The sequence below is a fragment of the Salvelinus alpinus genome, chromosome 1, assembly GCF_045679555.1.
Source record: "Salvelinus alpinus chromosome 1, SLU_Salpinus.1, whole genome shotgun sequence".
Taxonomy (NCBI): Eukaryota; Metazoa; Chordata; class Actinopteri; order Salmoniformes; family Salmonidae; genus Salvelinus; species Salvelinus alpinus.
Genome location: NC_092086.1, coordinates 2096883 through 2112687, shown reverse-complemented (window position 1 = coordinate 2112687; position 15805 = coordinate 2096883). Strand labels below are relative to the sequence as shown.

The 15805-nt window shown below is 52.2% G+C and overlaps 1 protein-coding gene across 5 annotated transcripts in view; it reads right to left on the bottom strand.

The window, feature by feature from the left end:
* The window catches only part of LOC139568643 (serine hydroxymethyltransferase, cytosolic-like), a 97801-nt gene that overhangs the window by 47915 nt on the left and 34081 nt on the right, over window positions 1–15805 (bottom strand). The window lies entirely within an intron of this gene.

Here is a 15805-nt window from a genome sequence, read left to right as displayed (position 1 = left end):
GTCTGGTTCCACCTCCACCAAGTTAGACCCTACAGAGCTGTACTGAGATGGTCTGGTTCCACCTCCACCAAGTTAGACCCTACAGAGCTGTACTGAGATGGCCTGGTTCCACCAAGTTAGACCCTACAGAGCTGTACTGAGATGGCCTGGTTCCACCTCCACCAAGTTAGACCCTACAGAGTTGTACTGGGATGGTCTGGTTCCACCAAGTTAGACCCTACAGAGCTGTACTGAGATGGCCTGGTTCCACCTCCACCAAGTTAGACCCTACAGAGCTGTACTGAGATGGCCTGGTTCCACCAAGTTAGACCCTACAGAGCTGTACTGAGATGGCCTGGTTCCACCTCCACCAAGTTAGACCCTACAGAGCTGTACTGAGATGGTCTGGTTCCACCAAGTTAGACCCTACAGAGCTGTACTGAGATGGCCTGGTTCCACCTCCACCAAGTTAGACCCTACAGAGCTGTACTGAGATGGCCTGGTTCCACCAAGTTAGACCCTACAGAGCTGTACTGAGATGGTCTGGTTCCACCAAGTTAGACCCTACAGAGCTGTACTGAGATGGCCTGGTTCCACCTCCACCAAGTTAGACCCTACAGAGCTGTACTGAGATGGCCTGGTTCCACCTCCACCAAGTTAGACCCTACAGAGCTGTACTGAGATGGCCTGGTTCCACCAAGTTAGACCCTACAGAGCTGTACTGAGATGGTCTGGTTCCACCTCCACCAAGTTAGACCCTACAGAGCTGTACTGAGATGGTCTGGTTCCACCAAGTTAGACCCTACACAGCTGTACTGAGATGGTCTGGTTCCACCTCCACCAAGTTAGACCCTACAGAGCTGTACTGAGATGGTCTGGTTCCACCTCCACCAAGTTAGACCCTACAGAGCTATACTGAGATGGCCTGGTTCCACCAAGTTAGACCCTACAGAGCTGTACTGAGATGGCCTGGTTCCACCTCCACCAAGTTAGACCCTACAGAGCTGTACTGAGATGGCCTGGTTCCACCTCCACCAAGTTAGACCCTACAGAACTGTACTGAGGTGGCCTGGTTCCACCTCCACCAAGTTAGACCCTACAGAGCTGTACTGACATGGTCTGGTTCCACCAAGTTAGACCCTACAGAGCTGTACTGAGATGGTCTGGTTCCACCTCCACCAAGTTAGACCCTACAGAGCTGTACTGAGATGGCCTGGTTCCACCTCCACCAAGTTAGACCCTACAGAGCTGTACTGAGATGGCCTGGTTCCACCAAGTTAGACCCTACAGAGCTGTACTGAGATGGCCTGGTTCCACCAAGTTAGACCCTACAGAGCTGTACTGAGATGGTCTGGTTCCACCAAGTTAGACCCTACAGAGCTGTACTGAGATGGCCTGGTTCCACCTCCACCAAGTTAGACCCTACAGAGCTGTACTGAGATGGCCTGGTTCCACCAAGTTAGACCCTACAGAGCTGTACTGAGATGGTCTGGTTCCACCAAGTTAGACCCTACAGAGCTGTACTGAGATGGCCTGGTTCCACCTCCACCAAGTTAGACCCTACAGAGCTGTACTGAGATGGCCTGGTTCCACCTCCACCAAGTTAGACCCTACAGAGCTGTACTGAGATGGCCTGGTTCCACCAAGTTAGACCCTACAGAGCTGTACTGAGATGGCCTGGTTCCACCTCCACCAAGTTAGACCCTACAGAGCTGTACTGAGATGGTGTGGTTCCACCTCCACCAAGTTAGACCCTACAGAGCTGTATGGAGATGGTCTGGTTCCACCTCCACCAAGTTAGACCCTACAGAGCTGTACTGAGATGGTCTGGTTCCACCTCCACCAAGTTAGACCCTACAGAGCTGTACTGAGATGGCCTGGTTCCACCAAGTTAGACCCTACAGAGCTGTACTGAGATGGCCTGGTTCCACCTCCACCAAGTTAGACCCTACAGAGCTGTACTGAGATGGCCTGGTTCCACCTCCACCAAGTTAGACCCTACAGAGCTGTACTGAGATGGTCTGGTTCCACCAAGTTAGACCCTACAGAGCTGTACTGAGATGGTCTGGTTCCACCTCCACCAAGTTAGACCCTACAGAGCTGTACTGAGATGGCCTGGTTCCACCAAGTTAGACCCTACAGAGCTGTACTGAGATGGCCTGGTTCCACCTCCACCAAGTTAGATCCTACAGAGCTGTACTGAGATGGTCTGGTTCCACCAAGTTAGACCCTACAGAGCTGTACTGAGATGGCCTGGTTCCACCTCCACCAAGTTAGACCCTACAGAGCTGTACTGAGATGGCCTGGTTCCACCAAGTTAGACCCTACAGAGCTGTACTGAGATGGTCTGGTTCCACCAAGTTAGACCCTACAGAGCTGTACTGAGATGGCCTGGTTCCACCTCCACCAACTTAGACCCGAAAGAGCTGTACTGAGATGGCCTGGTTCCACCAAGTTAGACCCTACAGAGCTGTACTGAGATGGCCTGGTTCCACCTCCACCAAGTTAGACCCTACAGAGCTGTACTGAGATGGTCTGGTTCCACCAAGTTAGACCCTACAGAGCTGTACTGAGATGGCCTGGTTCCACCTCCACCAAGTTAGACCCTACAGAGCTGTACTGAGATGGCCTGGTTCCACCTCCACCAAGTTAGACCCTACAGAGCTGTACTGAGATGGTCTGGTTCCACCTCCACCAAGTTAGACCCTACAGAGCTGTACTGAGATGGTCTGGTTCCACCAAGTTAGACCCTACACAGCTGTACTGAGATGGTCTGGTTCCACCTCCACCAAGTTAGACCCTACAGAGCTGTACTGAGATGGTCTGGTTCCACCTCCACCAAGTTAGACCCTACAGAGCTATACTGAGATGGCCTGGTTCCACCAAGTTAGACCCTACAGAGCTGTACTGAGATGGCCTGGTTCCACCTCCACCAAGTTAGACCCTACAGAGTTGTACTGGGATGGTCTGGTTCCACCAAGTTAGACCCTACAGAGCTGTACTGAGATGGCCTGGTTCCACCTCCACCAAGTTAGACCCTACAGAGCTGTACTGAGATGGCCTGGTTCCACCAAGTTAGACCCTACAGAGCTGTACTGAGATGGCCTGGTTCCACCTCCACCAAGTTAGACCCTACAGAGCTGTACTGAGATGGTCTGGTTCCACCAAGTTAGACCCTACAGAGCTGTACTGAGATGGCCTGGTTCCACCTCCACCAAGTTAGACCCTACAGAGCTGTACTGAGATGGCCTGGTTCCACCAAGTTAGACCCTACAGAGCTGTACTGAGATGGTCTGGTTCCACCAAGTTAGACCCTACAGAGCTGTACTGAGATGGCCTGGTTCCACCTCCACCAAGTTAGACCCTACAGAGCTGTACTGAGATGGCCTGGTTCCACCTCCACCAAGTTAGACCCTACAGAGCTGTACTGAGATGGTCTGGTTCCACCTCCACCAAGTTAGACCCTACAGAGCTGTACTGAGATGGTCTGGTTCCACCAAGTTAGACCCTACACAGCTGTACTGAGATGGTCTGGTTCCACCTCCACCAAGTTAGACCCTACAGAGCTGTACTGAGATGGTCTGGTTCCACCTCCACCAAGTTAGACCCTACAGAGCTATACTGAGATGGCCTGGTTCCACCAAGTTAGACCCTACAGAGCTGTACTGAGATGGCCTGGTTCCACCTCCACCAAGTTAGACCCTACAGAGCTGTACTGAGATGGTCTGGTTCCACCAAGTTAGACCCTACAGAGCTGTACTGAGATGGTCTGGTTCCACCTCCACCAAGTTAGACCCTACACAGCTGTACTGAGATGGCCTGGTTCCACCAAGTTAGACCCTACAGAGCTGTATGGAGATGGTCTGGTTCCACCTCCACCAAGTTAGACCCTACAGAGCTGTACTGAGATGGTCTGGTTCCACCTCCACCAAGTTAGACCCTACAGAACTGTACTGAGTTGGCCTGGTTCCACCAAGTTAGACCCTACAGAGCTGTACTGAGATGGCCTGGTTCCACCTCCACCAAGTTAGACCCTACAGAACTGTACTGAGGTGGCCTGGTTCCACCTCCACCAAGTTAGACCCTACAGAGCTGTACTGACATGGTCTGGTTCCACCAAGTTAGACCCTACAGAGCTGTACTGAGATGGTCTGGTTCCACCTCCACCAAGTTAGACCCTACAGAGCTGTACTGAGATGGTCTGGTTCCACCTCCACCAAGTTAGACCCTACAGAGCTGTACTGAGATGGCCTGGTTCCACCAAGTTAGACCCTACAGAGCTGTACTGAGATGGCCTGGTTCCACCTCCACCAAGTTAGACCCTACAGAGTTGTACTGGGATGGTCTGGTTCCACCAAGTTAGACCCTACAGAGCTGTACTGAGATGGCCTGGTTCCACCTCCACCAAGTTAGACCCTACAGAGCTGTACTGAGATGGCCTGGTTCCACCAAGTTAGACCCTACAGAGCTGTACTGAGATGGCCTGGTTCCACCTCCACCAAGTTAGACCCTACAGAGCTGTACTGAGATGGTCTGGTTCCACCAAGTTAGACCCTACAGAGCTGTACTGAGATGGCCTGGTTCCACCTCCACCAAGTTAGACCCTACAGAGCTGTACTGAGATGGCCTGGTTCCACCAAGTTAGACCCTACAGAGCTGTACTGAGATGGTCTGGTTCCACCAAGTTAGACCCTACAGAGCTGTACTGAGATGGCCTGGTTCCACCTCCACCAAGTTAGACCCTACAGAGCTGTACTGAGATGGCCTGGTTCCACCTCCACCAAGTTAGACCCTACAGAGCTGTACTGAGATGGCCTGGTTCCACCAAGTTAGACCCTACAGAGCTGTACTGAGATGGCCTGGTTCCACCTCCACCAAGTTAGACCCTACAGAGCTGTACTGAGATGGTGTGGTTCCACCTCCACCAAGTTAGACCCTACAGAGCTGTATGGAGATGGTCTGGTTCCACCTCCACCAAGTTAGACCCTACAGAGCTGTACTGAGATGGTCTGGTTCCACCTCCACCAAGTTAGACCCTACAGAGCTGTACTGAGATGGCCTGGTTCCACCAAGTTAGACCCTACAGAGCTGTACTGAGATGGCCTGGTTCCACCTCCACCAAGTTAGACCCTACAGAGCTGTACTGAGATGGCCTGGTTCCACCTCCACCAAGTTAGACCCTACAGAGCTGTACTGAGATGGTCTGGTTCCACCAAGTTAGACCCTACAGAGCTGTACTGAGATGGCCTGGTTCCACCTCCACCAAGTTAGACCCTACAGAGCTGTACTGAGATGGCCTGGTTCCACCAAGTTAGACCCTACAGAGCTGTACTGAGATGGTCTGGTTCCACCAAGTTAGACCTTACAGAGCTGTACTGAGATGGCCTGGTTCCACCTCCACCAAGTTAGACCCTACAGAGCTGTACTGAGATGGCCTGGTTCCACCAAGTTAGACCCTACAGAGCTGTACTGAGATGGCCTGGTTCCACCTCCACCAAGTTAGACCCTACAGAGCTGTACTGAGATGGTCTGGTTCCACCAAGTTAGACCCTACAGAGCTGTACTGAGATGGCCTGGTTCCACCTCCACCAAGTTAGACCCTACAGAGCTGTACTGAGATGGCCTGGTTCCACCTCCACCAAGTTAGACCCTACAGAGCTGTACTGAGATGGTCTGGTTCCACCTCCACCAAGTTAGACCCTACAGAGCTGTACTGAGATGGTCTGGTTCCACCTCCACCAAGTTAGACCCTACAGAGCTATACTGAGATGGCCTGGTTCCACCAAGTTAGACCCTACAGAGCTGTACTGAGATGGCCTGGTTCCACCTCCACCAAGTTAGACCCTACAGAGCTGTACTGAGATGGTCTGGTTCCACCAAGTTAGACCCTACAGAGCTGTACTGAGATGGTCTGGTTCCACCAAGTTAGACCCTACAGAGCTGTACTGAGATGGCCTGGTTCCACCTCCACCAAGTTAGACCCTACAGAGCTGTACTGAGATGGTCTGGTTCCACCAAGTTAGACCCTACAGAGCTGTACTGAGATGGCCTGGTTCCACCTCCACCAAGTTAGACCCTACAGAGCTGTACTGAGATGGCCTGGTTCCACCAAGTTAGACCCTACAGAGCTGTACTGAGATGGTCTGGTTCCACCAAGTTAGACCTTACAGAGCTGTACTGAGATGGTCTGGTTCCACCTCCACCAAGTTAGACCCTACAGAGCTGTACTGAGATGGTCTGGTTCCACCTCCACCAAGTTAGACCCTACAGAGCTATACTGAGATGGCCTGGTTCCACCAAGTTAGACCCTACAGAGCTGTACTGAGATGGCCTGGTTCCACCTCCACCAAGTTAGACCCTACAGAGCTGTACTGAGATGGTCTGGTTCCACCAAGTTAGACCCTACAGAGCTGTACTGAGATGGTCTGGTTCCACCTCCACCAAGTTAGACCCTACACAGCTGTACTGAGATGGCCTGGTTCCACCAAGTTAGACCCTACAGAGCTGTATGGATATGGTCTGGTTCCACCTCCACCAAGTTAGACCCTACAGAGCTGTACTGAGATGGTCTGGTTCCACCTCCACCAAGTTAGACCCTACAGAACTGTACTGAGTTGGCCTGGTTCCACCAAGTTAGACCCTACAGAGCTGTACTGAGATGGCCTGGTTCCACCTCCACCAAGTTAGACCCTACAGAACTGTACTGAGGTGGCCTGGTTCCACCTCCACCAAGTTAGACCCTACAGAGCTGTACTGACATGGTCTGGTTCCACCAAGTTAGACCCTACAGAGCTGTACTGAGATGGTCTGGTTCCACCTCCACCAAGTTAGACCCTACAGAGCTGTACTGAGATGGTCTGGTTCCACCTCCACCAAGTTAGACCCTACAGAGCTGTACTGAGATGGCCTGGTTCCACCAAGTTAGACCCTACAGAGCTGTACTGAGATGGCCTGGTTCCACCTCCACCAAGTTAGACCCTAAAGAGTTGTACTGGGATGGTCTGGTTCCACCAAGTTAGACCCTACAGAGCTGTACTGAGATGGCCTGGTTCCACCTCCACCAAGTTAGACCCTACAGAGCTGTACTGAGATGGCCTGGTTCCACCAAGTTAGACCCTACAGAGCTGTACTGAGATGGCCTGGTTCCACCAAGTTAGACCCTACAGAGCTGTACTGAGATGGTCTGGTTCCACCAAGTTAGACCCTACAGAGCTGTACTGAGATGGCCTGGTTCCACCTCCACCAAGTTAGACCCTACAGAGCTATACTGAGATGGCCTGGTTCCACCAAGTTAGACCCTACAGAGCTGTACTGAGATGGTCTGGTTCCACCAAGTTAGACCCTACAGAGCTGTACTGAGATGGCCTGGTTCCACCTCCACCAAGTTAGACCCTACAGAGCTGTACTGAGATGGCCTGGTTCCACCTCCACCAAGTTAGACCCTACAGAGCTGTACTGAGATGGCCTGGTTCCACCAAGTTAGACCCTACAGAGCTGTACTGAGATGGCCTGGTTCCACCTCCACCAAGTTAGACCCTACAGAGCTGTACTGAGATGGTGTGGTTCCACCTCCACCAAGTTAGACCCTACAGAGCTGTATGGAGATGGTCTGGTTCCACCTCCACCAAGTTAGACCCTACAGAGCTGTACTGAGATGGTCTGGTTCCACCTCCACCAAGTTAGACCCTACAGAGCTGTACTGAGATGGCCTGGTTCCACCAAGTTAGACCCTACAGAGCTGTACTGAGATGGCCTGGTTCCACCTCCACCAAGTTAGACCCTACAGAGCTGTACTGAGATGGCCTGGTTCCACCTCCACCAAGTTAGACCCTACAGAGCTGTACTGAGATGGTCTGGTTCCACCAAGTTAGACCCTACAGAGCTGTACTGAGATGGTCTGGTTCCACCTCCACCAAGTTAGACCCTACAGAGCTGTACTGAGATGGCCTGGTTCCACCAAGTTAGACCCTACAGAGCTGTACTGAGATGGCCTGGTTCCACCTCCACCAAGTTAGATCCTACAGAGCTGTACTGAGATGGTCTGGTTCCACCAAGTTAGACCCTACAGAGCTGTACTGAGATGGCCTGGTTCCACCTCCACCAAGTTAGACCCTACAGAGCTGTACTGAGATGGCCTGGTTCCACCAAGTTAGACCCTACAGAGCTGTACTGAGATGGTCTGGTTCCACCAAGTTAGACCCTACAGAGCTGTACTGAGATGGCCTGGTTCCACCTCCACCAACTTAGACCCGAAAGAGCTGTACTGAGATGGCCTGGTTCCACCAAGTTAGACCCTACAGAGCTGTACTGAGATGGCCTGGTTCCACCTCCACCAAGTTAGACCCTACAGAGCTGTACTGAGATGGTCTGGTTCCACCAAGTTAGACCCTACAGAGCTGTACTGAGATGGCCTGGTTCCACCTCCACCAAGTTAGACCCTACAGAGCTGTACTGAGATGGCCTGGTTCCACCTCCACCAAGTTAGACCCTACAGAGCTGTACTGAGATGGTCTGGTTCCACCTCCACCAAGTTAGACCCTACAGAGCTGTACTGAGATGGTCTGGTTCCACCAAGTTAGACCCTACACAGCTGTACTGAGATGGTCTGGTTCCACCTCCACCAAGTTAGACCCTACAGAGCTGTACTGAGATGGTCTGGTTCCACCTCCACCAAGTTAGACCCTACAGAGCTATACTGAGATGGCCTGGTTCCACCAAGTTAGACCCTACAGAGCTGTACTGAGATGGCCTGGTTCCACCTCCACCAAGTTAGACCCTACAGAGCTGTACTGAGATGGTCTGGTTCCACCAAGTTAGACCCTACAGAGCTGTACTGAGATGGTCTGGTTCCACCTCCACCAAGTTAGACCCTACACAGCTGTACTGAGATGGCCTGGTTCCACCAAGTTAGACCCTACAGAGCTGTATGGAGATGGTCTGGTTCCACCTCCACCAAGTTAGACCCTACAGAGCTGTACTGAGATGGTCTGGTTCCACCTCCACCAAGTTAGACCCTACAGAACTGTACTGAGTTGGCCTGGTTCCACCAAGTTAGACCCTACAGAGCTGTACTGAGATGGCCTGGTTCCACCTCCACCAAGTTAGACCCTACAGAACTGTACTGAGGTGGCCTGGTTCCACCTCCACCAAGTTAGACCCTACAGAGCTGTACTGACATGGTCTGGTTCCACCAAGTTAGACCCTACAGAGCTGTACTGAGATGGTCTGGTTCCACCTCCACCAAGTTAGACCCTACAGAGCTGTACTGAGATGGTCTGGTTCCACCTCCACCAAGTTAGACCCTACAGAGCTGTACTGAGATGGCCTGGTTCCACCAAGTTAGACCCTACAGAGCTGTACTGAGATGGCCTGGTTCCACCTCCACCAAGTTAGACCCTACAGAGTTGTACTGGGATGGTCTGGTTCCACCAAGTTAGACCCTACAGAGCTGTACTGAGATGGCCTGGTTCCACCTCCACCAAGTTAGACCCTACAGAGCTGTACTGAGATGGCCTGGTTCCACCAAGTTAGACCCTACAGAGCTGTACTGAGATGGCCTGGTTCCACCTCCACCAAGTTAGACCCTACAGAGCTGTACTGAGATGGTCTGGTTCCACCAAGTTAGACCCTACAGAGCTGTACTGAGATGGCCTGGTTCCACCTCCACCAAGTTAGACCCTACAGAGCTGTACTGAGATGGCCTGGTTCCACCAAGTTAGACCCTACAGAGCTGTACTGAGATGGTCTGGTTCCACCAAGTTAGACCCTACAGAGCTGTACTGAGATGGCCTGGTTCCACCTCCACCAAGTTAGACCCTACAGAGCTGTACTGAGATGGCCTGGTTCCACCTCCACCAAGTTAGACCCTACAGAGCTGTACTGAGATGGTCTGGTTCCACCTCCACCAAGTTAGACCCTACAGAGCTGTACTGAGATGGTCTGGTTCCACCAAGTTAGACCCTACACAGCTGTACTGAGATGGTCTGGTTCCACCTCCACCAAGTTAGACCCTACAGAGCTGTACTGAGATGGTCTGGTTCCACCTCCACCAAGTTAGACCCTACAGAGCTATACTGAGATGGCCTGGTTCCACCAAGTTAGACCCTACAGAGCTGTACTGAGATGGCCTGGTTCCACCTCCACCAAGTTAGACCCTACAGAGCTGTACTGAGATGGTCTGGTTCCACCAAGTTAGACCCTACAGAGCTGTACTGAGATGGTCTGGTTCCACCTCCACCAAGTTAGACCCTACACAGCTGTACTGAGATGGCCTGGTTCCACCAAGTTAGACCCTACAGAGCTGTATGGAGATGGTCTGGTTCCACCTCCACCAAGTTAGACCCTACAGAGCTGTACTGAGATGGTCTGGTTCCACCTCCACCAAGTTAGACCCTACAGAACTGTACTGAGTTGGCCTGGTTCCACCAAGTTAGACCCTACAGAGCTGTACTGAGATGGCCTGGTTCCACCTCCACCAAGTTAGACCCTACAGAACTGTACTGAGGTGGCCTGGTTCCACCTCCACCAAGTTAGACCCTACAGAGCTGTACTGACATGGTCTGGTTCCACCAAGTTAGACCCTACAGAGCTGTACTGAGATGGTCTGGTTCCACCTCCACCAAGTTAGACCCTACAGAGCTGTACTGAGATGGTCTGGTTCCACCTCCACCAAGTTAGACCCTACAGAGCTGTACTGAGATGGCCTGGTTCCACCAAGTTAGACCCTACAGAGCTGTACTGAGATGGCCTGGTTCCACCTCCACCAAGTTAGACCCTACAGAGTTGTACTGGGATGGTCTGGTTCCACCAAGTTAGACCCTACAGAGCTGTACTGAGATGGCCTGGTTCCACCTCCACCAAGTTAGACCCTACAGAGCTGTACTGAGATGGCCTGGTTCCACCAAGTTAGACCCTACAGAGCTGTACTGAGATGGCCTGGTTCCACCTCCACCAAGTTAGACCCTACAGAGCTGTACTGAGATGGTCTGGTTCCACCAAGTTAGACCCTACAGAGCTGTACTGAGATGGCCTGGTTCCACCTCCACCAAGTTAGACCCTACAGAGCTGTACTGAGATGGCCTGGTTCCACCAAGTTAGACCCTACAGAGCTGTACTGAGATGGTCTGGTTCCACCAAGTTAGACCCTACAGAGCTGTACTGAGATGGCCTGGTTCCACCTCCACCAAGTTAGACCCTACAGAGCTGTACTGAGATGGCCTGGTTCCACCTCCACCAAGTTAGACCCTACAGAGCTGTACTGAGATGGCCTGGTTCCACCAAGTTAGACCCTACAGAGCTGTACTGAGATGGCCTGGTTCCACCTCCACCAAGTTAGACCCTACAGAGCTGTACTGAGATGGTGTGGTTCCACCTCCACCAAGTTAGACCCTACAGAGCTGTATGGAGATGGTCTGGTTCCACCTCCACCAAGTTAGACCCTACAGAGCTGTACTGAGATGGTCTGGTTCCACCTCCACCAAGTTAGACCCTACAGAGCTGTACTGAGATGGCCTGGTTCCACCAAGTTAGACCCTACAGAGCTGTACTGAGATGGCCTGGTTCCACCTCCACCAAGTTAGACCCTACAGAGCTGTACTGAGATGGCCTGGTTCCACCTCCACCAAGTTAGACCCTACAGAGCTGTACTGAGATGGTCTGGTTCCACCAAGTTAGACCCTACAGAGCTGTACTGAGATGGCCTGGTTCCACCTCCACCAAGTTAGACCCTACAGAGCTGTACTGAGATGGCCTGGTTCCACCAAGTTAGACCCTACAGAGCTGTACTGAGATGGTCTGGTTCCACCAAGTTAGACCTTACAGAGCTGTACTGAGATGGCCTGGTTCCACCTCCACCAAGTTAGACCCTACAGAGCTGTACTGAGATGGCCTGGTTCCACCAAGTTAGACCCTACAGAGCTGTACTGAGATGGCCTGGTTCCACCTCCACCAAGTTAGACCCTACAGAGCTGTACTGAGATGGTCTGGTTCCACCAAGTTAGACCCTACAGAGCTGTACTGAGATGGCCTGGTTCCACCTCCACCAAGTTAGACCCTACAGAGCTGTACTGAGATGGCCTGGTTCCACCTCCACCAAGTTAGACCCTACAGAGCTGTACTGAGATGGTCTGGTTCCACCTCCACCAAGTTAGACCCTACAGAGCTGTACTGAGATGGTCTGGTTCCACCTCCACCAAGTTAGACCCTACAGAGCTATACTGAGATGGCCTGGTTCCACCAAGTTAGACCCTACAGAGCTGTACTGAGATGGCCTGGTTCCACCTCCACCAAGTTAGACCCTACAGAGCTGTACTGAGATGGTCTGGTTCCACCAAGTTAGACCCTACAGAGCTGTACTGAGATGGTCTGGTTCCACCAAGTTAGACCCTACAGAGCTGTACTGAGATGGCCTGGTTCCACCTCCACCAAGTTAGACCCTACAGAGCTGTACTGAGATGGTCTGGTTCCACCAAGTTAGACCCTACAGAGCTGTACTGAGATGGCCTGGTTCCACCTCCACCAAGTTAGACCCTACAGAGCTGTACTGAGATGGCCTGGTTCCACCAAGTTAGACCCTACAGAGCTGTACTGAGATGGTCTGGTTCCACCAAGTTAGACCTTACAGAGCTGTACTGAGATGGTCTGGTTCCACCTCCACCAAGTTAGACCCTACAGAGCTGTACTGAGATGGTCTGGTTCCACCTCCACCAAGTTAGACCCTACAGAGCTATACTGAGATGGCCTGGTTCCACCAAGTTAGACCCTACAGAGCTGTACTGAGATGGCCTGGTTCCACCTCCACCAAGTTAGACCCTACAGAGCTGTACTGAGATGGTCTGGTTCCACCAAGTTAGACCCTACAGAGCTGTACTGAGATGGTCTGGTTCCACCTCCACCAAGTTAGACCCTACACAGCTGTACTGAGATGGCCTGGTTCCACCAAGTTAGACCCTACAGAGCTGTATGGATATGGTCTGGTTCCACCTCCACCAAGTTAGACCCTACAGAGCTGTACTGAGATGGTCTGGTTCCACCTCCACCAAGTTAGACCCTACAGAACTGTACTGAGTTGGCCTGGTTCCACCAAGTTAGACCCTACAGAGCTGTACTGAGATGGCCTGGTTCCACCTCCACCAAGTTAGACCCTACAGAACTGTACTGAGGTGGCCTGGTTCCACCTCCACCAAGTTAGACCCTACAGAGCTGTACTGACATGGTCTGGTTCCACCAAGTTAGACCCTACAGAGCTGTACTGAGATGGTCTGGTTCCACCTCCACCAAGTTAGACCCTACAGAGCTGTACTGAGATGGTCTGGTTCCACCTCCACCAAGTTAGACCCTACAGAGCTGTACTGAGATGGCCTGGTTCCACCAAGTTAGACCCTACAGAGCTGTACTGAGATGGCCTGGTTCCACCTCCACCAAGTTAGACCCTAAAGAGTTGTACTGGGATGGTCTGGTTCCACCAAGTTAGACCCTACAGAGCTGTACTGAGATGGCCTGGTTCCACCTCCACCAAGTTAGACCCTACAGAGCTGTACTGAGATGGCCTGGTTCCACCAAGTTAGACCCTACAGAGCTGTACTGAGATGGCCTGGTTCCACCAAGTTAGACCCTACAGAGCTGTACTGAGATGGTCTGGTTCCACCAAGTTAGACCCTACAGAGCTGTACTGAGATGGCCTGGTTCCACCTCCACCAAGTTAGACCCTACAGAGCTATACTGAGATGGCCTGGTTCCACCAAGTTAGACCCTACAGAGCTGTACTGAGATGGTCTGGTTCCACCAAGTTAGACCCTACAGAGCTGTACTGAGATGGCCTGGTTCCACCTCCACCAAGTTAGACCCTACAGAGCTGTACTGAGATGGCCTGGTTCCACCTCCACCAAGTTAGACCCTACAGAGCTGTACTGAGATGGCCTGGTTCCACCAAGTTAGACCCTACAGAGCTGTACTGAGATGGCCTGGTTCCACCTCCACCAAGTTAGACCCTACAGAGCTGTACTGAGATGGTGTGGTTCCACCTCCACCAAGTTAGACCCTACAGAGCTGTATGGAGATGGTCTGGTTCCACCTCCACCAAGTTAGACCCTACAGAGCTGTACTGAGATGGTCTGGTTCCACCTCCACCAAGTTAGACCCTACAGAGCTGTACTGAGATGGCCTGGTTCCACCAAGTTAGACCCTACAGAGCTGTACTGAGATGGCCTGGTTCCACCTCCACCAAGTTAGACCCTACAGAGCTGTACTGAGATGGCCTGGTTCCACCTCCACCAAGTTAGACCCTACAGAGCTGTACTGAGATGGTCTGGTTCCACCAAGTTAGACCCTACAGAGCTGTACTGAGATGGTCTGGTTCCACCTCCACCAAGTTAGACCCTACAGAGCTGTACTGAGATGGCCTGGTTCCACCAAGTTAGACCCTACAGAGCTGTACTGAGATGGCCTGGTTCCACCTCCACCAAGTTAGACCCTACAGAGCTGTACTGAGATGGTCTGGTTCCACCAAGTTAGACCCTACAGAGCTGTACTGAGATGGCCTGGTTCCACCTCCACCAAGTTAGACCCTACAGAGCTGTACTGAGATGGCCTGGTTCCACCAAGTTAGACCCTACAGAGCTGTACTGAGATGGTCTGGTTCCACCAAGTTAGACCCTACAGAGCTGTACTGAGATGGCCTGGTTCCACCTCCACCAACTTAGACCCGAAAGAGCTGTACTGAGATGGCCTGGTTCCACCAAGTTAGACCCTACAGAGCTGTACTGAGATGGCCTGGTTCCACCTCCACCAAGTTAGACCCTACAGAGCTGTACTGAGATGGTCTGGTTCCACCAAGTTAGACCCTACAGAGCTGTACTGAGATGGCCTGGTTCCACCTCCACCAAGTTAGACCCTACAGAGCTGTACTGAGATGGCCTGGTTCCACCTCCACCAAGTTAGACCCTACAGAGCTGTACTGAGATGGTCTGGTTCCACCTCCACCAAGTTAGACCCTACAGAGCTGTACTGAGATGGTCTGGTTCCACCAAGTTAGACCCTACACAGCTGTACTGAGATGGTCTGGTTCCACCTCCACCAAGTTAGACCCTACAGAGCTGTACTGAGATGGTCTGGTTCCACCTCCACCAAGTTAGACCCTACAGAGCTATACTGAGATGGCCTGGTTCCACCAAGTTAGACCCTACAGAGCTGTACTGAGATGGCCTGGTTCCACCTCCACCAAGTTAGACCCTACAGAGCTGTACTGAGATGGTCTGGTTCCACCAAGTTAGACCCTACAGAGCTGTACTGAGATGGTCTGGTTCCACCTCCACCAAGTTAGACCCTACACAGCTGTACTGAGATGGCCTGGTTCCACCAAGTTAGACCCTACAGAGCTGTATGGAGATGGTCTGGTTCCACCTCCACCAAGTTAGACCCTACAGAGCTGTACTGAGATGGTCTGGTTCCACCTCCACCAAGTTAGACCCTACAGAACTGTACTGAGTTGGCCTGGTTCCACCAAGTTAGACCCTACAGAGCTGTACTGAGATGGCCTGGTTCCACCTCCACCAAGTTAGACCCTACAGAGCTGTACTGACATGGTCTGGTTCCACCAAGTTAGACCCTACAGAGCTGTACTGAGATGGTCTGGTTACACCTCCACCAAGTTAGACCCTACAGAGCTGTACTGAGATGGTCTGGTTCCACCTCCACCAAGTTAGACCCTACAGAGCTGTACTGAGATGGCCTGGTTCCACCAAGTTAGACCCTACAGAGCTGTACTGAGATGGCCTGGTTCCACCTCCACCAAGTTAGACCCTACAGAGTTGTACTGGGATGGTCTGGT